This window comes from Balaenoptera borealis (genome assembly GCF_965194805.1).
Source record: "Balaenoptera borealis genome assembly, chromosome: 19".
Taxonomy (NCBI): domain Eukaryota; kingdom Metazoa; phylum Chordata; class Mammalia; order Artiodactyla; family Balaenopteridae; genus Balaenoptera; species Balaenoptera borealis.
Window position 1 is genome coordinate 14,141,707 of NC_138878.1, and position 24,130 is coordinate 14,165,836.

General features: G+C 40.6%; 1 long non-coding RNA gene across 1 annotated transcript in view; it reads right to left on the reverse strand.

Moving 5' to 3' along the window:
- Positions 1-23,301, reverse strand: part of LOC309617577 — a 35,766-nt gene extending 12,465 nt beyond the window's left edge. The window contains exon 1 of the long non-coding RNA XR_014238059.1: positions 177-23,301. This is a non-coding gene — a long non-coding RNA (uncharacterized lncRNA). The remainder of the gene's footprint in view (positions 1-176) is intronic.
- Positions 23,302-24,130: the final 829 nt, after the last annotated feature.

Genomic DNA, 24,130 nt, shown 5'->3' on the forward strand with positions numbered 1-24,130 from the left:
AGCCACAACTACTGAGCCTGCGCAACTGGAGCCTGTGCCCCACAACAAGAGAGGCCGCGACAGTGAAAGGCCTGCGCACCGCAATGAAGAGTGACCCCCGCTTGCCACAACTAGAGAAAGCCCTCGCATAGAAACGAAGACCCAACACAGCCAAAAAAAAAAAAAAAAAAAAAAACCTCTGAGTTGACAGTTTTTTTTCCCTGGGATGAAAGGGATTGGCAAATTCAGGTAATGTTAGAACTGGGAGACACCTCAGGGATCTAGTCAATTTTCTGCATTTTACAGACAGAAAACTAAATAACAATAACAGCAGTAATAATAATAGTTAATATTTTCAAGCATTTAATATGTGCCAGGCACTATTCTAAGCGCTTTACAAGTACTATTCTATTTTCACAATAACCTCGTTTGGTAGGTAGTATTGTTACTCCCATTTTACAGATAGGGAAACTGAGGTCAGTGAGGTTCAATATCCAAGATGATACAGCTGGTCATTGGTGGAGCTCAGTTTGAAACCCAGATGGCCTGGCCCCAGAGGTACACCTTAATAAGCCATGAATTCCCCATTTACTTTTTTTTGCACAGGGGTGCACTCATTTCAGGAAAGGGGTGTACCACCTGAATTAGTACTGCACAAGGTCATGAAAGTGTAGACCTTACAAAGAGGTGTTCCCAATATCATGGCAATGGCTGGCAATGGCCACTTTGTTCCCTCCAGTTTCCCTGAGGTCACAAGGTCCCTGCAGCCAGGTTTCACACAGTCTTCCCAAGATGCCCTGCTCTATATATGGTGCCCTTCCCAAAGTCAGACTGCCAAGGGTCTCTACTTGTCTGCTGATTGTTACTCTCTCTCTCCAACCATTTCCTTGAAATTCACTTGAGCAGCTGCTATTGCACTTGTATTTGAACACCCAGCATGATACTCTTTATTTCTTTGCTCCAGCACCAGCACTTGCACATCTTTTGTTAGCCACATGGATCAAAACTGCTTCTCAGAGCAAAAATAAATTGCAAAAAGCGAGATCATGGCAGAATAAACAGCAGCATCGCAAAAGACACTCAACTCCGGCAGTGTGGTAGAACGCTCATTGGGTAAGACTGTTTGCAGAGTGATACGCTGATGCTCATTGGTTGACAGAGGAGGCTACAGTTGTCACATTAGCTTTCATTGGCTAATAGCACCCAGTGCCTAGGAAAAATATATAACCCTATATGTAATGGACTGTTGCTAAAAGCCCATTAATAGCATTAATGCCAATTATTGCTGCATGGAGAAGTGTTAAATAGGCTCTGTGTATCTCCTAAGCTCAAAGAAGCTTGCTGACTTGTCTAGACACCTGGACAAGACTGTCTAGGAAAACTCTTCTGTCTTCCTTTACTTGTACTCACAACACTTCTCAAACCCTTCTGACACCAGATGTGTGGGTTTTCCACACCAAACAATTCTCTAACACTAGCTGGGTGTCCTACAATTCAATTCAGTTAGGATACTAACCAAAGTTAGCACGGGCCCCATAGGTCAAGGGCTTATTCCCCAAAGACTGCTCCCCATTTCAGATGCCAATTGCAAGTCGAGGGTCACCAGGTTACTCACAACTTCTGTCTGACTTGGCTACAAACTGGAGGTTTCCACGACCCCATCTTCGGGTCCAATTATTTGCTAGAACAGCTCACAGAACTCACGTTTACTGGTTTATTATATAATAAAGGATATGATGAAGAATACAGATGAACAGCCAGATGAAGAGATACATAGGGTGAGGTCTGGAAGGGACCCAGAGCACAGGAGCTTCTGTTCCCATGGAGTTGGGATACACCACCTTTCCAGCACACAGATGTGTTCACTGACCCGGAAGCTCTTTGAACTCCATACTTTTGGGATTTTCATGGAGGCTTCATCACATAATACATGATCAATCATTAACTCAATCTCCAGCCCCTCTCTCCTTCCTGGAGGATGGGGGCTGGGGCCAAAAGTTCCAAGCTTCTAATCACCGCTTAGTCTTTCTGGTGACCAACACCCATCCTGAAGGTACCCATGAGCCCACGAAGAGTCACCTCATTAGAATAAAAGACACTCCTATCACCCAGGAAATTTCAAGGGATTTAGAAGCGGAACTGGGGGCAGATATATATATATATATGAAATAATAAATTCTATAATAAATAATAGAATACATATATTCTATTATTTCACAAAGGCACATATGATCCCTTTCTGATGTGGCCTCACCTGCCACATATTCCACATCTTGATGTCCTTAACACCTGCTGTCCCTTCTGCCTGAGGCAATCATTTCACCAATCCCCTCTTATCACTCCCCACTCTCCAACTGAAAAAAATCTGTTCATCTTTCTGGCCCCAGAATTACCTTCTCTGTAAGGCTTCCTGACTTCTTAGCATTTTCTGTAGTACATATGGTTAGAGCACTCACTGCACAGGATTATAATTAATTGGTTATTCTTCTTTCTCCCCTTATTAACCAGGGAGCTCCTGAGGACAGAGACTATGTTTAATTTATCTTTGTATCTTCAGTGCCCAACACAGGGCCTGGATCATCTTATTTACTCAATGAATATAGAAGGAAGGAAGGAAGAGAGGGAGGAGGGAAGATATGTCCTCCTGAAACTATAAAGCATTATAGAAAAACAAAGAATCAGAGAAAGATGTCCACTGTTTGGTGCCCTCACCTGTGCAGGAATAAGCTTACTGTTTTCACAGTCACAATGCTTATGCACAAAACGGAAGCCAATGACAGTGCTAGCAAGAAGCAGACTTCTTCCTCCTCATTTACCTGTCTGATGGAGAGGTAGGTACACAATTTCCCTAAGACAGAAAGAGTGCCCTTACTGATGTCATTCGCTAGCAGTAATTTGGTTAGCTGAATAAGCACAAAACCTAAAGAATACAGAGGATTAAGGAACTGTTTAATTCACGGTACTAAGATATTTTATCAAGTGGTATGTTGTTAAGTGCGCTTAAACACAATCACATAGCATTTTGTTTGGTCATCCTCCTCTGGGGGTGTTAGAAGAACCAGGAGAGACAAGAAGCGTCCTCAGGGATTTTTCCTTACAGTACAATTTTTACAAAAAGCTGAGTGTACAACTTGCAAAATAATAAGCTTCGGTGATAACACAAGCTTCTGCTACAATTATCACAAAGAGCAATTCTGCTGCTCAAGCTTCTAACTTATCCTTGTGACTACAGAACAATCCAAAATGTCACGTTCGAGTTGAAGTGACTGCAGCCAATTAGGTGATTTCCACCAAATTGGGTCCATTAATACTTGGGCATTATCTTGAGGGAGAAATAGGACTCTGTGACAAGGTGCAATGTGGCTTGTGAAATATTAGTTTTGGACAGTCACAAATCAAGAGCCAAGGGTATGTTAAATTATTCAGCATTCTTGACCTCATTATTAAGTGACTTCTTATGGGTTTTTGCTCATATTCATATAATACTAGGCTCCAAGGAGCTTGATTTTGTTTCCTTCCCCCAGCCATTTACCTATATCACCTTTTTTTTTTTTTTTTTTGCCTTCTTCACTCTTTATGTAACAAAGGCTTAGTGTACATCTCTTTTTAAATCCTGTTTAATTTTATAATTTAAAGGGCGATGGCTATGGTTTTGTTTGAGGAACACACAATGAGGATACTTGCTAATACAATGACACATACAAGAAATATGAATATTAGTTAGAAATTGGTTCCCATGCCTTTCTTTGCTAGCAGACAACCTCAGGTAATACAAAAATCTTCCAACTTAACATCCACCTTGTACCAAACAGAAAGCTGTGATTTGTAACATATGGCTTTATAAATGAGTCAGAACTTCAATGCCAATTCTGCTTCTGTAAGTGTTCTGAAATGATAGCAACAACATTATTTTCCAAAATAATGGGAGAAAGCCACAAAAACACTCCAGAAAGATCATGTACCAAAGATGTTTGTTGATTCCATTTTGTTCCAAAAATGTTTGGAACAGCGGTTAGTTGATGCTGATAGGATTTCTACAACCAGTTAATATGTTGGATATTTAAAACTTTAAACTGGCGTTCCCGTAGGTCGTAAAAAACATTAACCAGTTACACACTTACCCTAAGACTATTACTAGCAGATAATTTACAAGCTAAAATGCAACATGGGGGCAGAGCAATGAAACGACCTTGGAATGCGAACATCGCCAAATAATGTGACTGAATTTGTGACCATCTGCCCCCCCCCGACCCCGCCTCCTAAGAGTTCTTGCACTAGTGTTCTTTGTGGGATTAACAAAAGCAATTAGGTAACATTAGGCTGCTCATGGTACAGTTTCATCTTTCAGATATGTGTGTTTAGTAATGTTGCTTATGATCAAATCATTACAAACACTTTGAAAGCAGAGACACAGAACTCCATTTCATCATCCCCCAACCAGATGGGACCAGAGCAGGTGTAATCACTTTAAAGTGTTCTTCTCTATAAATCAACTTCTGATTCATTCCAGAGTGGAGCTGTCAGCCCTTAGGCGCCCACTGAAGTTGAGAATTCTTAGCAAACTAAACACAGGCATTAAAATAATGTTTGAATTAGTTTTAATCACAGTGGCCTAGATTCTCATGCTTCCCAGGACCCTACTGTATCTCTTGCATGTGTGAGATGCATGGGAGGGCTGCACATGGGCAAGACTCACTGGAGTGCAGAGCAGGAAGGAGAATTTAGGTCAATTACCTTTTGAAGTGTGATCCCTTTAAACAGCTACTCAAGGTAGTATCTTGCTAACTGTGCTGTATATAATAAAAGTGACCTGTGCTGTTTCTTTAAATACTGCTTTTTGGTTATAAGCGCTCAAAGTATTAAATATGTGTAAGAAAAAAAAAGATCAAGAGAAGTTTCATCCGTGTTCTTTCTGGAATCTATTAGGAAGGATTAGGTATGTGGTTTACCTCTCTGAAAGCCTGGGCTCAAAAGGAGGTGCCTCCATTCCAGCATCTCCCAGCTGGGTCTTTGTTTTCTTCATCTGTAAGTTGATGAGATAAGTAGTTTAGATATGACCCCAGGACCTTTGGTAAATATATTAAGAAATTAAAAAATTTTGAAGTAGATGAATGTGTAGGGAGGTGGGAGATGGGGGGCACCATTTTCTATGGATCCATTCTCTAAAGTTTAAAAAAAATATACATATTGTGTGTGGGTGTGTGTTTTCATTAGTTCCAGAAGAATAAAAGCTCACTGAATAAATGGTTTCATGGTTTTTAAAATGCCTTTTTAGCGTGAAAAAAATATTAAAGTGTCTTTTAATTAATAAAACACTTTTGTTGCTCTTAGTGTCATGGCAGGGCTTAAGAAAGAGCAAATAGTTTCAAAGCAACACAATGAATATAGGAATACCTTCTGTAGATCTTCAAAGAAAATGATGTAAAATTTCTAAACATGACTAATAAAATTAATTGCTCTTGTGGTTATAAACACAATATAACTTTATGGTAAAAAATTTGAAAAATATGCAGACATATAAAGAAAATAAAGGTCACCCTGAATCTTACAATTTAGAAATAACAACTTACTAAATTTCCTTCTAGTATATAATCTCACACACACACACACACACACACACACATTGAAAAAAAGTCTGGAAGGAGATAGCTTGTGCATTAAAAAAAAAAGTTTGCTTATTTAACCATTTCCAAGGTTTTATATCCACCTATTTTCCCTTATTATATACCAAGTCAGCCAAAAAATATATATTTTTAGTAAACTGAAAAAAAATGAGTTCATTTCAGGCCTACAAAGAACTACACCAATGAAATGACAAGAATTTTTTTTCTGTCATTGCCTTTCTTCCAACAGGCTTAGGGGTTATTAGAAAGTTTAAGATGGCTTTCAAAGATGAATTAGTTCCATGTTGAATTTCAACAAATATCCAACGGTGAGAGCAGAGCACAAAATCCATTAAGCCTTGTGACTGTTCATTATGAAATTCTGAATTTTAACCAACTAGAAATGTAATCCAAGCTGAGATTTATTTTTCATCCCTCAAGACTGCAAATGCCAGGCTTCCCTGGTGGCGCAGTGGTTGAGAGTCCGCCTGCCAATGCAGAGGACACGGGTTTGAGCCCTGGTCTGGGAAGATACCACATGCCGCGGAGCAACTAAGCCCGTGCTCCACAACTACTGAGCCTGTGCTCTAGAGCCCCTGAGCCACAACTACTGAGCCCACGTGCCACAACTACTGAGGCCCATGCGCCTAAAGCCCATGCTCCACAACAAGAGAAGCCACCGCAATGAGAAGCCCATGCACCGCAATGGAGTAGCCCCAACTCGCTGCAACTAGAGAAAGCCCATGTGCAACAATGAAGACCCAACACAGCCAAAGATAAATAAATAAATAAATAAATTTATAAAAAAAACAAAAACAAGACTGCAAATGCCAAACAGAGAACGGACCTCTTCTTCGGACCTAGGAGGCTACAAGCAGGCAGAGGGGAAAGAGCTCCTTTCCTTCCCTCTGGGTCCTTGGTCTCCATGCTTGCCCAGCACCATGACACACTCACCAAGCTTGTGGGGTAGCTAGCAGAGAGAGTTATCAATCCCATTCTGGGGGAATTATAAAGATGACAATCTCAGCCCTTACACACACACACACACACACAGAGAACCGCAGGTCATCTTCCCACAGCCCCACATATTACAGAAAGGCCCAACGTTATGAGGGAAATAATGTCTTGCCCCTTCCGTTCCTCAATCACATAAACACAAGCCAGGTAGTTGAGGGGAGGGTTTGTTTCTCATTATTTGATGAGATGGAGAAACTGGGGAGCAGAAAGAGAGATTTAGACTAATAATATTTAAAAATATTTCCAGATGCTCATTACTGGGGTCATTTGAGGAAGGAGCACAGGCTTTGAGGTCATCAGGTCTCTCATTTACTGTAACAAATACTTAATGAGCCCCCACTATATGCTAGGCACAGCTCTAGTTGCTGAGGAAGCATCAAAGAACAACACAGACAACAATCTATGTCTTAGTGGAGCATACATTCTAGCGAGGGGAGCAAACAATAAAGATAACATTAGAGGGTAGAAAACGCTACAGGAAAAGAAAATAGCAGGGTAAGAAAGATTGTGACTGGGGAGTGGGTGGTGGTTTTAAATAGGATGATCAGGAGAAACCTCACCTATTAGGTAACATTTGAGTCAAGACGTGAGAACATGAGGGGATGAGCCATTTAGATATAGGGGGAGGGGGTTTTAGGCCACAGAACAGCCAGTGCAAAGGCCTTGAGGTGGGAACAGGCTTGCAAGGTTGGAGGACAGTGAAGGAGACGAGACAATGAGATCTGAGATAAAAGGGGTGGGGAGGGGTGTGTATGTACCTGTAGGACCTTGAACATTTTAAAAAATTTTGACTTCCCACCTGGGAAAAGTACCACCATTCGTCAAAGGTCACAGGCTGAATGACTCTGAACTTCCATTTTCTTGTCTATAAAATGGGAATCTCATTGACTGTAAAGTTATTTTGAGGATTAAAATGAAATATCAAGTACAACAACTGGCATGTAGTATGTTTGCAACAAATGTTGGTTCCTTTATTCCTCTGGGTATCATTTTGTGTATTTTATATGTATTTTATAAATGTACACATAAACATAAAAGGGTGGTGTGACTGGACCAATAGTTACCCAGAGGTAGGAATCCAAGTAGATTATAGCTTTGTATATAAATAATATTTTTTCCCATGATAATAAAAGTCATATATTACCAGTACAAACTAATAGTTTTGGAAGGTGGGTTGGAGAGTCAAGTTGACCAAGGAACTAAATCTTGGATGTATGAACCATTAATGAGAACTGATATATTAGCAGAAATGTACAGGCAAATCTCATTATTTCCCATTTCCGTTGAATGTCTATTTCAAGGTTAGAAAAATATGTAGCTGTCCTTCTGGGGGACATCTGAACATTCAAACAATACCAGATAAAATAGTCGGCTTGCAAACTTTTGAAAACACCACTGCCTGCAGGGTTGAAAGGGCCTCTCTTAGATATCAATATGCTCTGCGCTAACTTTTTTTATACGATGGTGGCAGTTTTACTCTTATGTGGTGGTATCATTAGTTTCACTTGAGTTCACAGAAATCATTTTCTGGCTAAATTTCCACTCAACCCAGTTGCTATAGAAGTTGAACATCAGTGGGGGAGGCAATTAGTTAGCTAGTTATTATGATTTTACTTAGTACATTTTTAGCAGAAGGAAAAATGACAAAAACTTAAAATAATTCTATAGAAATATACACGTGACTTCTTTTATCCAAAGATCATTAGCACAGTGGACAGGATTTCAAAGATACCACCAATACCTATAACATCCTCTCCTGTTGTATTATTATGAAGTTTTCATCAGTTAATAGGGCCAACAGGAAGCATTTTGGTAAAAGTTACATAGTACCTAGTGTTGGAGGACCTGAAACTAATGGAAGAATTGAAGATGGATTCCTCTTTGTAGGTCAATGGAAACCATACATAAATTATTGCCAAGACAATTATTTATACCACCTTTGGATATTCTCCTGGTCAAAGGCACTTTTAGGAGCATTAAAAAATATTTGCCAAAGAACTTCTCCAGTCTCTGCTGGTTATCTTACAAAGTTTGCTCTTAAGCACTGATGTATTATTTGGTCTCTGGTCTAAATTCTGGAATTTACAAAAAATCTGGATTATCCCCATGGAATCAGATAAGGGATTATCTTGAAAAATTTGTCGTATGATTTTTGTACCATATATTAGGAGCCTAATAAATGTCTGTTGAATGAATAAGTAGAAAAAAAATTATTTCCATTTCCTTCTACTTGTCCTGTTACAAATCAAAGATTGAACATACACATACACACACGTGTGCACACAAACACTGTATACTTTACGTATTCCCAATTATATGTATATACCAATATATACATACATATGTGAAGAATGACTTTTTTTAAAAACATACACACCAGAATTTATATCTCCAAATAAGTATTGCCCTTAAGTCATCTAAAGAGAAAATCCATTTATTTCACAGATGCAAGTAAAAATTTCAGGAACTCTTCTCTGGGCAGTTCTTTCATGACCTCTGGCCATTATTTTGGATATTAACATTTTTGGCCAATGTTCGCCACTTAACAGTAGATTGGACTACTAAAAATAGCTAAAAGTTGGTTGGAAACAAACTTCTGAAAAGTCAGCACAATGGATGACACTATTCTTTATCTAAAAATATTGGGTACAGTCATAGAGTATTGAGTTAATAGTTTTTTAGTATGGCTTATAAATTGCTTTTCTTTTTTTGTAAGCAGATTTACTGGGCAATAATTCACATACCAGAAATTTATTCATTTAAAGTGTACAATTCAATGACTTTTAGTATATGCACAGATATGTGCAACCATCATCACAGGTAATTTAAAAATATTTTCATTACCACAAAGAGAAACCCTGTACACTTTACCCATCACTTCTCTACTTCCTCCCACCCCACCCCATTCTCCCCAGCCCTAAGCAACCACTAATCTACTTTCTGTTTCTATAGATTTCCCTATTCTGGATACTTCATATAAATGAAATCATATAATATGTGGTCTTTGTGTCTTCTTTTTTTTTTTTAATTAATTAATTTATTTTTGGTTGTGTTGGGTCTTCGTGGCTGCGCGTGGGCTTTCTCTAGTTGCGGAGAGAGGGGGCTACTCTTCGTTGTGGTGCGCGGGCTTCTCATTGCGGTGGCTTCTCTTGTTGCGGAGCACAGGTTCTAGGCATGCAGGCTTCAGTTGTTGTGGCACGTGGGCTCAGTAGTTGTGGCTCGCGGGCTCTAAAGCGCAGGCTCAGTAGTTGTGGCGCACGGGCTTCGTTGCACCGCGGCATGTGGGATCTTCCCAGACAAGGGCTCGAACCCGTGTCCCCTGCATTGGCAGGCAGATTCTTTTATTTATTTATTTTTTTAGGTTGCCATATTATTATTATTATTTTTAACATCTTTATTGGAGTATAATTGCTTTACAATAGTGTGTTAGTTTCTGCTTTATAACAAAATGAATCAGCTATACATATACATATATCTCCATATCTCCCGGCAGGCCGATTCTTAACCACTGCACCACCAGGGAAGTCCCCGTGAGTGTCTTCTTAACATAATATTTTCAAGATGTGAAACATAATATTTTCAAGGTTTCATGCTATGTTGTAGCATGTATCATTCCTTTTTATGGATAAATAATATTTCATTGTATGGATGTACCACATTTTATTATTCATTCATCTCTTGATGGACATCTGGGTTGTTTCCACTTTTTGGCTATTGTGAATAGTGTTGATATGAACATTTATATACAAGTTTTTGTATATAAATACAAAAACTGTTTTTAATTCTTCTGTGCATATACATAGGAGTAGAATTGCTGGACCATATGGCAATTCTATGTTTAACTTTTTGAGGTACCACCAAACTGTTTTCTACAGCATCTACACCATTTTACATTCCCATCAGTGATATGTGACAGTTCCAGTTTCTCCATATCTTTGCCAGTGCTTATTATTTTCTACTTTTTGAAAAATTATGACCATCCTAGTGGGTATAAAGTAGTATCTCATTGGTTTTGATTTGCATTTCCCTAAAGAGTAATAATGTTGAGCATCTTTAACCTCCTGGGGTTACTAAGCTGAAGTGTAATACTTCTTTGACCATAAGAGTAAAGACTCAGTCAAGCACAGTAGTTTAAGGTGATTCTTTGTCATACTTTAGCAATCCTACATCCATGGATTTTTACAACAAATATTTACACATGTATTGCACATTCATTGACCATATGCTGCTTTGCATACAGTAGGGACTTACTAAATGACGACTATAGTGGCTACAGATTTTCATTGAAGGAAAGTTTAGAGGCAGCAATCTAGTTAAAAGGAGGAGTTCCCTGAAGCTGTGTTTGCATAGCACTTATGTATGAATGACAAAATATGATTTATCTACGAAAAGAATAGGGGAAGGCTGATGGACACCATGGGAACCTAAAGCTTCTTTTTTTCCCGCAGTGGTTTGGCAATTCCACTGTGTCTAGAACCAACTAAGAATCTGAGGAATTATAATCTGAGAAGGAAACATGCTTTCTCAGATTTACCAATGGCTAGTCACACAAATACAGGCACATGACTGTTCTCCCTTAGCTTCAAGCTTGGATATATACAAGCAAGTGGATAGATAGATATGTGAGAGGATGTGTGGATTAGTGGTAGAAGGGGTCAGCAAGAAGGTGAATGATGAGAGACAGTAGTATCTTGATGGGAAAAAATGGGCTAAGTAGGTAAAAGTATGGATGGGTAGTAGAGAGGACTTCTGCTTAATGCAGCAACCCAACCTGCTAGCAAATAATCCAATATAAATCTCGACAGTCCAAGGGATTAGTCAGCTGAACCACAAGACCAGGTTCTCATAAGAGTCCTTTTAAAACATTCAATTTCATCCAGTCTGGCACCTCTGAAAGTTAAAATTGCCTCATTGGGTCCAAGAGGCTCTGACTAATTTTTCCCATCCAGTTTTCTCCAGATTTTTGGTGTGGATCAACAGCTCATGAGAAAAAATGAGTGAGGGGGTTGCATGCATTACTGGTAATCAATATCCAAAGGCTTTAAACTGGGGACACAAAATGGTGGAAACTTTTCCCAGGGCTGCCCTGGGAAGAAAGGACAATCTATGAGACCAGGATAAAAACACAAACTGAAAGAAGAGGGAGTTTGTGATGGGCTTAGGGATTTTCTCACTCCCTTTGGGGTCTTCTGTTAGAAAACAAAATCAAAATTATGTAATACAATTCCTTCCATACGTTTCCCTTGCTCAGAATTAAAAACCATCTACTGAAGACTTTCTCACTTCAAAACCCCGTATCAAGGAGGGTGCCCGAAGAATAAACTGCTCCTATCAGAAATATAGCATTTTAGTTCTGCCACAAGGGGTGAGATCTGTGTTTATAAGTCTCTCCAAAGGCAACTCCATTTTTGCTGCTCTCCTCTCATTTTCTTTTGATGCATAAAACCTGTAGACTGGAGCGCTGTGATTGCATTCGGCTCCGGAGGAGTGTAATTGTAAATATTCATTAGAATTCAAGCTAGCTTTCCCAGGTCTCTCCTAGGGCTGTGCAGCTATGCAAACAGCAGCCGGTGCTGCATTAGCTCACAGCCCTGAGGCCACCTATTTCCCCACAGCCCCTAGGACCTTTTCTGTAGAGCATGCGCATGCAGAGAAACTGGCCCTTAAACACCACTTCAGTCTACCATTTCACTTGTTTTTCCTTTTCTCCCCATGACTGCTGATCCTTAGTAATTCTGTCTGTCAGTCCCAAATATGCATTAAAAAGAGAACCATATCCTTGACTAAAAGCCCAGGGTCAGGATGCTCCCACTGAGCATGTGCTCAATCTATTTAGGGGATTAATCAGATTTCAGCCATTGCATGAATACATATACATGCACACACAGACACACACACACGAATATGCATTTGGCAACTCTAGCTGAAAAACTAGAATACATACCTACTCTAATTAAGATATGAGTACTCATGAGTTATTCCATCTTTTTCCAAGTTAAAATTTTCAGGAATCAAAAATAAACTAATATGGGATTGGGAATACGACATATTTTTTAACAACCTTACAATAAAGAATTATTTACATATTTAAAATATAAAAATTTGGCAAGAAGGAACATGTGTTTGACTCTGCTGGTTCAATTCTCAATGTACTACCTATAAGGCTGAGGTCAAATGTTCAATCCAGGCTCCCCGGACCACTCCCTGATATATCTTCTGAATGTCAGATGATTAGATTCCAACAGAATTCAGGGCACCTGCAATATTAACTTCAAAATAATCTGAGGAAGAAATCGATGCATAGAAAAATGACCTATAGAAAACAATTTATAGAGTTTTTTAAGAAAAAGAGATGTTATTAATGTTGAAACATTTCAATGCAAAAGTAAGTCTAGGTAGAAATTCTTTGTGCCTGGCCAACATTTAGATTTAATGATGAAAGTGAAAAATTACTTTAAGTGGCAAAAATAGAGAATGGTCAAAATTTCATATCTAGAAGGAAATTTATTTTAATTTGATTTAACTAGGTGAGTTCACGAGCAAAAGGTCCTCTGCTAGGCATTTTGAGGGATACAAAGATGAATGATGTATGTGTCCTATGTCTTAAAAGGTTTAGAATTTAGCAGCAGAGAGAAGATGTGGAGAAATAGCTATGCTATAAAAGGGGCAAAATACTACGTTACTTTGAGGGAGGGAGTGAAGGGGAATTATGAGCAACTGGATGACAGAGGTGAAAATCAACCAGACTCTGAAGCAGTAGAAGGATTTTGACAGATGGAGTGGGATGGAGGGAGAAATCCATCTCTGAGGGGAAGTGTTATGGGTTGAATTGTGTCTCCTCAGAAAGCATGTTGAAGTTCTATTCTCCAAAAGCTGTGAGTATGACTTCATTTGGAAAGAGGGTTTACAGACGTAATCAAGTTAAGATGAGATTGAACTGGATTAGAGCTGGCCCTAATTTGATGACTGGTGTCCTTATAAGAAGCAGGAAATTTGGACACAGATTGGGTAGGGAAATTTGGACCCCCTCCTGGGTAGGGGAGGAGGCCACATGAAGATGGAGGCAGAGATTGGAGTGAAGTATTTACAAGCTAAAGGAATATGAAGGATTGCCAGCAACCATCAGAAGTTAGAAGAGGCAAGGAAGGATTCTTCCCCTAGAGGCTTCATAGAGAACACGGCTCTGCTGATACCTTGATTTCAGACTTCTAGCCTCCTGTACTATGAACGTATACATTTCTGTTGTCTTAAACCACCCATTTTGTGGTGTTTTGTTATGGAAGCCCTAGTAAACTAATACAAGAAGAAAGAAGATATGGTTCAGAGGTGGGAAGTGTGGAACTTATTCTGAGGTGAAGTTTTGATCAGCTGGAGAGCAGTGTGTGTAAAGACCAACCGTAGGAATTACTTCTGGGAAAATCTGGGTGCCCAGATGGAGGACTTTGTGCCTTTACCTGTAGTCTATGAAACATTATTAGGAAAGGGAGTGGTGGAAGATTCAGGATAAGTCGGAAGAAATGGGAGCAGTTAGCAGGCTGTTGTGATATGTGAGATGAGAGGTGGCAACCTGGCTAGCAGCAGTGGTTATGGAAAGGAAGCTATGGATTTGAGAGAGGCAGAGGTAGAATTGATGGAATCTGGAGACTAATTAGGTGAAGGATGCACAAAAGTAATTTGACTTTGAAGTCTGGGGGATGGGATGGGAGGATGAAGATGCTATTATCAGAGACAGGAAACCCAGAGGGTAGAATTGGTTTGGGAGTATGTGTCAAGAAGAAGAGTCTAGCTTGTAGTAAATGAAGAAGTCAAGCAGAATGCTAGAAATGTAGACTTGAAGCATGGGAGATTTGTTGGGCTAGGAATACAGATTTGGGGCCATCTGCACTGAGGAGATAGTCAGGGGCTTGGAAATGGTTGAGATCATCAAAGGAATTGAGCGAGCATAAGGGAAGAGTTGAACTTTGGAGGAGCGCCTCTATTTTGGCAGAAAGAAGAGGCAAGACAAATTAAAGAGGCAAGAGGGTAACCAAGATGAACCCAAGTCAAGGAAGCCAAGGAACATATTTCATGAAAGCCAGGGTGATCGGCGACATAAAATGCTATATGGAGACTGAGGAGGACAAGGACTCAGAATAAGTCACTGGATATAGGGGTGAAAATGTCAATAGTAACTTAAGAGAGGGCAATTTCAAATTAGTGGTATGAGAGGTCATTTTAAAAGGGTTTAGTAATGACTAAGGTGTGAAAGAGGCTAATGTGTATAGATTATTTTGTCAGGTTTGGTAATGAATAGAAGGAAAAAGGAGAGGATTTTGGTTGTCCTTGCTGTTTTAAGGTAGAAAAATACATGAGCATATTAATATGTAAAAGGGAAGGAATCAAGGATTTGGGAGAATTGTAAAAAATCAAAACAGAGTGGGATAACTGATGGAGCAGAGCTCTGGAAGGAAGAGGGATGGATTTAGATCAAGGCAGATAGAGAAGAATTAGCTCTGGAAAGGAGTTGGAGGCACTTTCCCCTCTGAGACAGGCAAAAAGATAATAGGAGGGGTTATACATTACTTAGTTGTGCTAGTTGAAGGAGTTCATGTTGGAGAGTATCATCTCAATAAAGCAGAAAGCAGGTCAACTCTTGAGAGAGAGGTGTAGCTGAGTGGGTTGTGAGCTTGAAGGAATGGGAAAGATGATATCTTAGGGGAATATGTAGAGTGCGAATAAAAGGATTGCTGAAAAGCCTCGTTGAGGTGGTAGAGATAGTGCTAATTGACAAAATTAATTTTATTGGACAAGTTTCTAGAGCAAGGTCTAAGTGCTTGGGAGGGTCAGGCAGATGGAAGAGCAGACTGTGAGAACGGGCCAGTGTTGGTTATAGGCCAGGTGATGACAGGAAATGTCAAAACCAAGGGATCCCAGGGTATAGTAAAGGCTAGGTTAGGACAGGCATTTCAACGATTTTTTGAGTGGGTTTCAGTGTCCTTGTGCTTCAAAGTAACCTAAAAATAGTGAAGGGATAAAGAATCAAGAAAAAAATGAAAGTAAAGGATAAAAATTGTGTTCCTTTCTTCCTTTATTCATTCCTTCTTTCTTCTCATTTATGCATTCAGCAAACCTTGGCTGAATGCAAATCCATGTCAGGGCATGGGGCAAGAAGTCAGGTGTCAGTTCTGTAAGATTAGGTTCCTTATCTTAGAGAGTCTGAAATAACAAGAACAATAAGAACTCAGCTTACACTATCTACCAGGAATTGTCCTAAGTGTCTGTCCGCATACTAACTCACTTAGTACTTTAACCCTCAGATGTAGGAACAATCATTATGCCTCATGTCACTGCTGAAGACACTGAACTGCAGAGAAGCTAAGTGACTTGTCAAGGTCACACAGCTAGTTGCCAGTAGAAGTGGGATTGAACTTGGTCTGGCTCCAGAGTCCATACCTTAACCACTATGCTACATGAACTAAAAAGACTTTGAAATGGGTTGTAAGTAGGATGATTACATATTCCAATCAGTCTGGGACAGACTCACTTTATGTTTGTTGTCCCAGTGAAAGTATTCATTGTATCAACAGAAGGTTTGAAGGATAAATTATATGGTCACCCTAATTATAAGAGAAACTAAACAGTTGCTGGCCTTTTTCTTTAAACAATTAATTGTTGGCTCATGTGATGAATAGAGACAAAGAACTGTAAGGCATTTAAGGAAAATAAATGAAATGGTTCTCCCTTGCTATGATACACAGCCTCAACACCTGCAAAACCCTGCTTATTTGATCCCCTTGGTAAGATCACAGCTTCTTTCCCATCCCTGCTGGCCTCTGTCCCCCTAAGCACTTTGATCCTACTACTTTCAATTAAAGGAGAAACACAGAAAGGTACTTTCTCCAAGCTGCCACTAACTGAAGTTCTACACATCCATTCTTTAGGCAGTAATGGAAAATGAACACACAAAACCCTACAGCGAGTCTGTCTTCCCATCTCTCTCTTCCTTATCTCCACCCCAGGCCAGCACTCCATTATTCACTCCAAACCTCAGGCATTATAACTGCATGTCATCCAGACATGCAGCCTCAGCTGGAGCAGGCATCAGGCTAATGCTAGACCATTTGCAGCAATGTTGGCTACTTTGTGGCCGTCGGTAGTGGCTTCATCTCCTGAGCTCCCTCTCCTTACGTCTTTAGCCTTCAGAGGGAAGGAAGGAAATTCATACCAGCCAAGGTGGATCTGGTACCCTTGATCACATGAGCACATGAAAAAATGTGCTCTTGTCATCACCAAATTAGTCCCTTTGGAAGATTTAGAGATGTACACTCAACTTCCTATGAAAGAATAATGTATCACTTAGTTCTAATGCCCATTGATGACAGGCACTTATACAACATTGTGATTGGCTCTTACTCCAGTAATACCACTTAAAATGCTGCAATGTGCAAAAATGATGGTAATGCCTAGGCCAGAGCAAGCAGAGAACCAACTCAGCAAACTGAAAAGAAGACATCCATCTAGGATTTTCAATATCCTGCCAAGCGACCATTGTTTTATAAGACTTTATTACTCCCTGAGGTTTTAATATGCTGGTCCACGGAGTTCTCTTATTATTTCTCTGACTACTTTTTCTATTGTCTCCTCTGTCTGTCCTGGGCTTTCTGTTTTTCCTTCCTCTGAACTCACTCGGGCAGTTTATGCATTCACAGTGATTTCAACTACAATTTAGATTACAAACGGTTCCAAATATTCATTGGAGCTGCCTGAAGGGTGTTTTATGCTTTCCCCCTTCCTTCCTTGGTAAGCTCATCCACTAATATGATTTCAATAATAGCTAACATTTATCATGTGTCAGGCACAAAATTGAAGCTTGGAACATTACAAGGTAAGTACTATTACTGTCTCCCTGAGAAGGAGCTAGTAAGTGGTAGAATTGAGATTTGAACCCAGGAAATCTTGCTGCAGCACCTATGTTCTTATCCACCTTAACTATGATTCCCCTTCATAGTTAACCACCTGGTTCTCTACCTTGTAACTAGATCATGCCAACAGCTTCCTAGTACTCTTTCTAGGATCAGCTGAACTCAACACCATTTTTCACATGGAAAGTTTACTGTGTTCTCCATTGATCAAATTTAAAGTTCTCCGTCAGTCCTCCAAAGTTTTCCATTGACTTCTTTGTTACCCAAGTCCACCCAGAATCTATTCCAGTTAAAGATATTGTGTGCCACGCAAAATGTTCTTCTCACTTCTTTAGGCTACTCTCACTTTCTACTTCCTTTCTGGGAAACTTTTTACCTCCTCTTTTAGGATTTACCTCTTTCAGGAAGTCTTCTCCAATTAATTATAAATGTAAGGGTAGGGACTTCCCTGGTGGTCCAGTGGTAAAGAATCTGCCTTCCAAAGCAGGGGACGCGGGTTCAATCCCTGGTGGGGGAACTAAGATCCCACATGCCATGGGGCAACTAAGCCCACGAGCTACAACTACTGAGTCCGCGCACCTCAACTAGAGAGACGATGTGCCGCAAACTACAGAGCACATGTGCTCTGGAGCCTGCCCGCCACAACTACAGAGCCCACACACCCTGGAGCCCATGTGCCACAGCTAAAGAGAAGCCCCCACGCTGCAATGAAGAGTCCACGTGCCGAAATGAAAGATCCCACATGCCACAGCGAAGATCCCGTGTGCCACAACTAAGACCCGACGCAGCCAAAAATAAAAATAAATAAATAAATAAAATAAATATTAAAAAAAATAAAATTACTTAAAAAAATAAATGTAAGGGTAAACTACATCTAATCAGGGATTCTGTTTTTGATTTTATTACATTTCCTACAAAGTCTAGCAATGTTTATCATCCACTGATATGCAATAAAGATGGTTACAGTACTGACATAATCATTCTAACCAACACTGGAAAGAACTCAAGTTGGATAGACGAGAGGTACAACTTAATAATTGCTAGAGGCCAAAGTGTAGGTCTTCACCAGTGGGGAGGCTTCTGTGCTGTTTCTGGGAGTGTTTGTTTTCAATTCCATTCCTCATTCTTTCCCTGTTCTGCTCTGTAGGGCTGGGAGCTGAACCCCTGCAGCCTGCATTTCTTATTTATTTATTTATTTATTTATTTTTGGCTGTGTTGGGTCTTAGCTGCGGCACACGGGATCTTTCGTTGTGGGGCGTGGGCTCTTTGTAGCTGTGTGCGGGTTTCTCTCTAGTTGTGGCGTGTGGGCTCCAGAGCATGTGGGCTCTGTAGTTGCGGCACACGGGCTCTCTAGTGGTGGCACGCATACTCAGTAGTTGCGGCGTGTGAGCTTAGTTGCCCCACGGCATGTGGGATCTTAGTCCCCCGACCAGGCATTGAACTGGCGTCCCCTGCATTGCAAGACAGATTCTTAACCGCTGGACCACCAGGGAAGTCCCACAGGCTGCATTTCTAGACTCCAAAGTTAACTGGCTACCAGCGAGGTTTGTCCGATGGGAGGAGCTAGAAGGAGAATGGAGAGAGGAGGGAGAAACCAGGCACATTTCCCCCCTTCCCTCTGCTTTGAGATACATTCCAGCAGCAACTCTGTCTCCTCTGCAGCTCTGGCTCTACCCGTAGGCCTAACAGGATTCCAGTTTCTGTGAGGGGACCCTGGCCCCTGGATTCTGGTAGCACCACCTTCCCCTCTTGTCTCTGTGGGAAGGTAGTGGCTTCCTACTGTTGTTAACTTCACCACCCATACCAGCTGCTCAGCTCCCCCATGTAATTCCCTGCATTAAATTCCCCCTGTTGTAAATACTTGAAGTGCTTCGTTTTCCTGGTTAGACCCTGAAAAAGCAAGCAACCTGTTTTGTTTTTTAAATTATTACCCTAATAGAATCACAGAAAAACTCACCTGGTAAAACTAAATCCCTGTAGAGCTATGATTAATTTCTGTCCTCTGGTTGTTTGTGTAGGAGGTGAGATCTGGCAACATTTCCTAAGTATATAGATGAAGAGATGAAACTGACATGGCTATAACAATGACAAAAGTCTCTAAGATAGTATCGATGCAATGTGTTTCAAACTTATAACTCTTCCACTCTTGAGGTTATCTATTATAAGTAAAATTTGAATATACACCACAAATACATAGCTTTGTAAGTAGTAAGCTTAAAAAAACAGGAGAGATTTCCTTACAATTTCATAGTTAGATGAGACTAAGCCAATCTAAAGACTTTGACCTTATCTCATTATTTTATTGGTATATTTAAAGGAACTAGTATAATGTTTATCAACAAGCAGGTATGTTCACATTGTTATAGGAAATGGGGCAAACACTTTTTAACCCCAACACAAATTCCAAGGTAGAGCCTGTACCTAAGATGAGCCATAAATTACCCTTTGCCAGTTCAATTAGAACCATGTGGTGAGCAAACACAAAAGATGTCATCTGTCCTGCCATTCACCAATAGCATCCACCTGCCCTTTTCTCAGCTCTTTTTCTGTCATCATGAGAGATCCTTGGGAGTATCTTTATTTTTTTAAATTTTATTTTATTTTTAAAATTTATGTATTTATTTATTTATTTTTGGCTGCGTTGGGTCTTCGTTGCTGCACATGGTCTTTCTCTAGTTGCAGTGAGTGGGGGCTACTCTTCGTTGCGGTGCGCGGGCTTCTCACTGCAGTGGCTTCTCTTGTTGCGGAGCACGGGCTCTAGGTGCACGGGCTTCAGTAGTTGTGGTGCACGGGCTTAGTTGCTCCGTGGCATGTGGGATCTTCCCGGACCAGGGCTCGAACCCGTGTCCCCTGCATTGGCAGGCAGGTTCTTAACCACTGCGCCACCAGGGAATTCCCCCTTGGGAGTATCTTTAGACAAGGCTTTTCAATTCCTGTCTGGATATAGCTTCTTTAATATGAAGGAAAGGAAATAATCAACTTAACTTTCTGTATGTTCAGTCACTTAATAAATATTCTTCATTGATCATCCCTTCCATGCCTACAGACCTAAAGTGAGAAAAACTGTCTATGGAAGGCACTGTTGATTGGCTACCCCAAAGCCATTCCCAGTCCCCTGTCTCTTGCAACCTCCCAACAGAGTCTGGAGTGGTAGATAGTACTTGCTTTCCCAACCTTCCAGGCAGAAGGGGTGGATATGTGACTTGTCTGGCTGTGGGGTATAAGCAGATATCTGCTGAAAGGGTGGGAGAGGGGCTTCTGGGAAACCCTCTCATTTCCAGGTGGAAAGGAATAGGCAGAGGGCATGATCCTTCTTCCTTTTTGCCTCTTCTTCCTTCTTTGAACATGGACATGATGGTTGATGCCATAGCACCCATCTTGCAACCAATATGAAGAACAGCCAAGATCTCAGCATCTTTAGTTCTGATGAAGTAGATAGAAAAGGCCCAGTTTTTTGATGATAGTTTTGGGTGCTGAATCAATGCCAGCAACCACCTAGACTTCTTATGTGAGGGAAATAAAACCTATTTCTTTTAGGCCACTGTTGTTTCTATCACCTGCACCTGAACAGCGTCCTGACTAGTAGTTGAACTCTTTTATAATGCTGGCTTTAGGTCCAATTTTTAATAAACTCCTTATTCAGATTGTGCTTTCATTTAGATTTCTTACCTCTTTTCTCTGCTGAGGGCTGATAATCTTGGCACGGACCAACAGACTTCTTCTCCGTAAAGGGTCAAATAGTAAATATTTTAGCCTTTGTTGGTCAGAATGTCTCTGTCACAACTACTCAGCTCTGCCATTGTATCATGAAAACAGCCACAGACATTATGTGAATGAGAGGGTATGGCTGGGCTGCAACAAAGCTTTACCAAAAAAAGGTGGTTGGCCCATGTGCTGTAGTTTGCCAACCTTTGATGTTAGTAAAGCCCAACTGAGAAAGTAAAAACAGTTCCAAATTTCTGCAGGTTCCCAGCCTCCAACAGTGTTAGTCAAATTTCTTTTTCTTCTTGCATCCTTCACCTGAGGGATCCTTAAAAAGACTGAGTGCAGTCCCTCTGCCGAGGGATCCTTAAAAAGACTGAGTGTGGTCCCTCTGCCGAAACCAAAGGAGAAGGGATGTAGAGTTCCTTTGGGAGAAAAGTTTCCCCAGCATGTATTGTATGGAGAATGAAGAGGTTGGTATGAGATTTCTCCCTCAACATAGGTTTTCTTATTGGATCAAGGATGCAGGCTAGGAGAACATACACTTCCCTACATCATTAGTGATGGGGAGAGACCTGTGTTAATCTTGTGAATATAATCAGCTCTCAGCAATTCAGGTTCTAAACAAATGGTGAATTTTCTCATATTTCCCTTCCTTTCCTTTGGCCCTTTATTGTTCAAGTGATGCCAAGGAAATTCAAGGAGATGTAGCTCAATCTGAAATAAAAATTAATGTAATCTCAATTTTGAGGAAAAAACCACACTTTCGTGGTCTCTGAATCACTGGCAATACTATTTAGTCATAAGTATAAGAAAAACTTGCAAATTATTTTCTATCCTGATCAGTCTTTAAACAGAGGCCAAGGGAATGAGCAGAAGCTGTTATGAACCTTCAAACCTCAACACGAGGGCCCAGGAAATCAATCTTTGTCGTTGCCAGATTATGTGAAACTCAGATGGAAATTACCTGACCACTTCAGTTTGCTAGAAAGAAAATGATATTCAACATAACTAACATTTATGAAGTCCCTGTCATTTTTCAGCTATAAGAGGATGCAGAGGTAAATAAGTTCACATGAACTTAACAGCCTGTAGAAAAAACAAATAAATAAATTATAATCTGGGGATATGTGCAACTACAGAGGTTTGCTCAAAGTTAGAAATGTAGCATGGGGAAAGGCATGGTTAAATTTATCTGGGGAGGTCAGGGAAGGCTAGTGGGGGTGTGGCATGGTAGTGGGTGGGCAGGGCCTGGGCCTGGGTAAACAAAAGTGAAAAACAGGCCTGGAAATAAAGGCTGTCTTCTTTTGAGAATAAGTAACACTGGATGGTCATTGTCTCATCTTTCCTTTGGGACTGTCACGTGAGATTTTCAACAAAGCAAAGCAAGCCTCTAGACCACCTCTGCTGGCTTCCCACCAGAAGACTTGCATTCAAGTCCTAATTCTTCAACTTAAGTTTTGTGACCTCGGGCAAACTGGTTAACCCTTCAGATACTCAGTTTTCACTTTTGTAAAATGATGCAGTTGCACCCAATGGTGGACTTGAAACATTTTTTTTATCTTGTATCCCATCAATGTTTGAACTCTGTCCACACAAGCCAGTTTCCTTCCCATTCTGATCCCTCCTCTCTCCAACCAAAGACTGATGGGAGCACGCAAGAAAGCTTCTTTTCCAAGTACAACACTTGAATGCTTATGAACATTCTATTAGCATTTTTATAATTTATGCTTTAAAATTTTTTTCTAGGATGCAAGAAATTTTGGAGAGTAAATCTTACCATGAATCTGTAAGTATTCTAAAAACCTTCCAGCCCACTTAACCTATTTTGTTTCTCTGCTGATTGAGAAACCTCCTAGCATCTTGCTCCATGCTCCTCTGGAACAGTCAATGTCATGGGCCTTAACTTCAGTCATCTCCCCCTCATCTAGCTCACATAGCTCAGGCAGGTGCAGTGAGAAGGGGAATAATGCACACTGGAACTAATAAAAGCAATTGTACAGTTGATTGTAAATACCAAGGGCTGAAGACATATGTAGTAATCAAATAGCCTTCCTTTAGGGACACCTGGAGAAGGAAGCAGTCAAGAGCCTTCAAGATAAAAAAGGAGGCTGCAGGCTTCCCTGGTGGCGCAGTGGTTGAGAATCTGCCTGCCAATGCAGGGGACACGGGTTCGAGCCCTGGTCTGGGAAGATCCCACATGCCGTGGAGCAACTAGGCCCGTGAGCCACAACTACTGAGCCTGCGCGTCTGGAGCCTGTGCTCCGCAACAAGAGAGGCCGCGATAATGAGAGGCCCGCGCACCGCGATGAAGAGTGGCCCCCGCTTGCCACAACTAGAGAAAGCCCTCGCACGGAAACGAAGACCCAACACAGCCAAAAATAAATAAATAAAAATTAAAAAAAAAAAAAAAAAAAAAAGGAGGCTGCAAGCCTAGGTCATATCTGTTTGTATCTGTTTGTGGGGAAAGAATTGCAGTACCGCGTCTGGCCACTGATGGTTAGAGAGCGCTGAATCCTAACCGCTAGACCACGAGGGAAGGTGGCCACTGATGGCTGCACGGCATCTACTGACTGAGGAACAGATGACAGAAGGCCCGGGTTTGACCCTAAGTTTTGCCTCCCTTAACTTCTCTGCACCCTAGTTTCTTCAAATGTGAAAACAGAAACGATTCCTGCCTCACAAGGTTGACGTGAGGATTCTGTATGGATGTTGTTTGAACCTGAACCACGGAAAAATAGTCAAGAATTAGTAGGGAATAGAGAATCCCTAGTCACCTGACCATAGCTACTCTGGCAGTTAAGACCAGATTTTCAGTTGCGAGAGATTCCAGGAGTTCCTATATACACATAATATTAATATATCAATTATATACTATGTTATTATATATTATGATAAAACACATATTATTCATATTATTTTCTATTA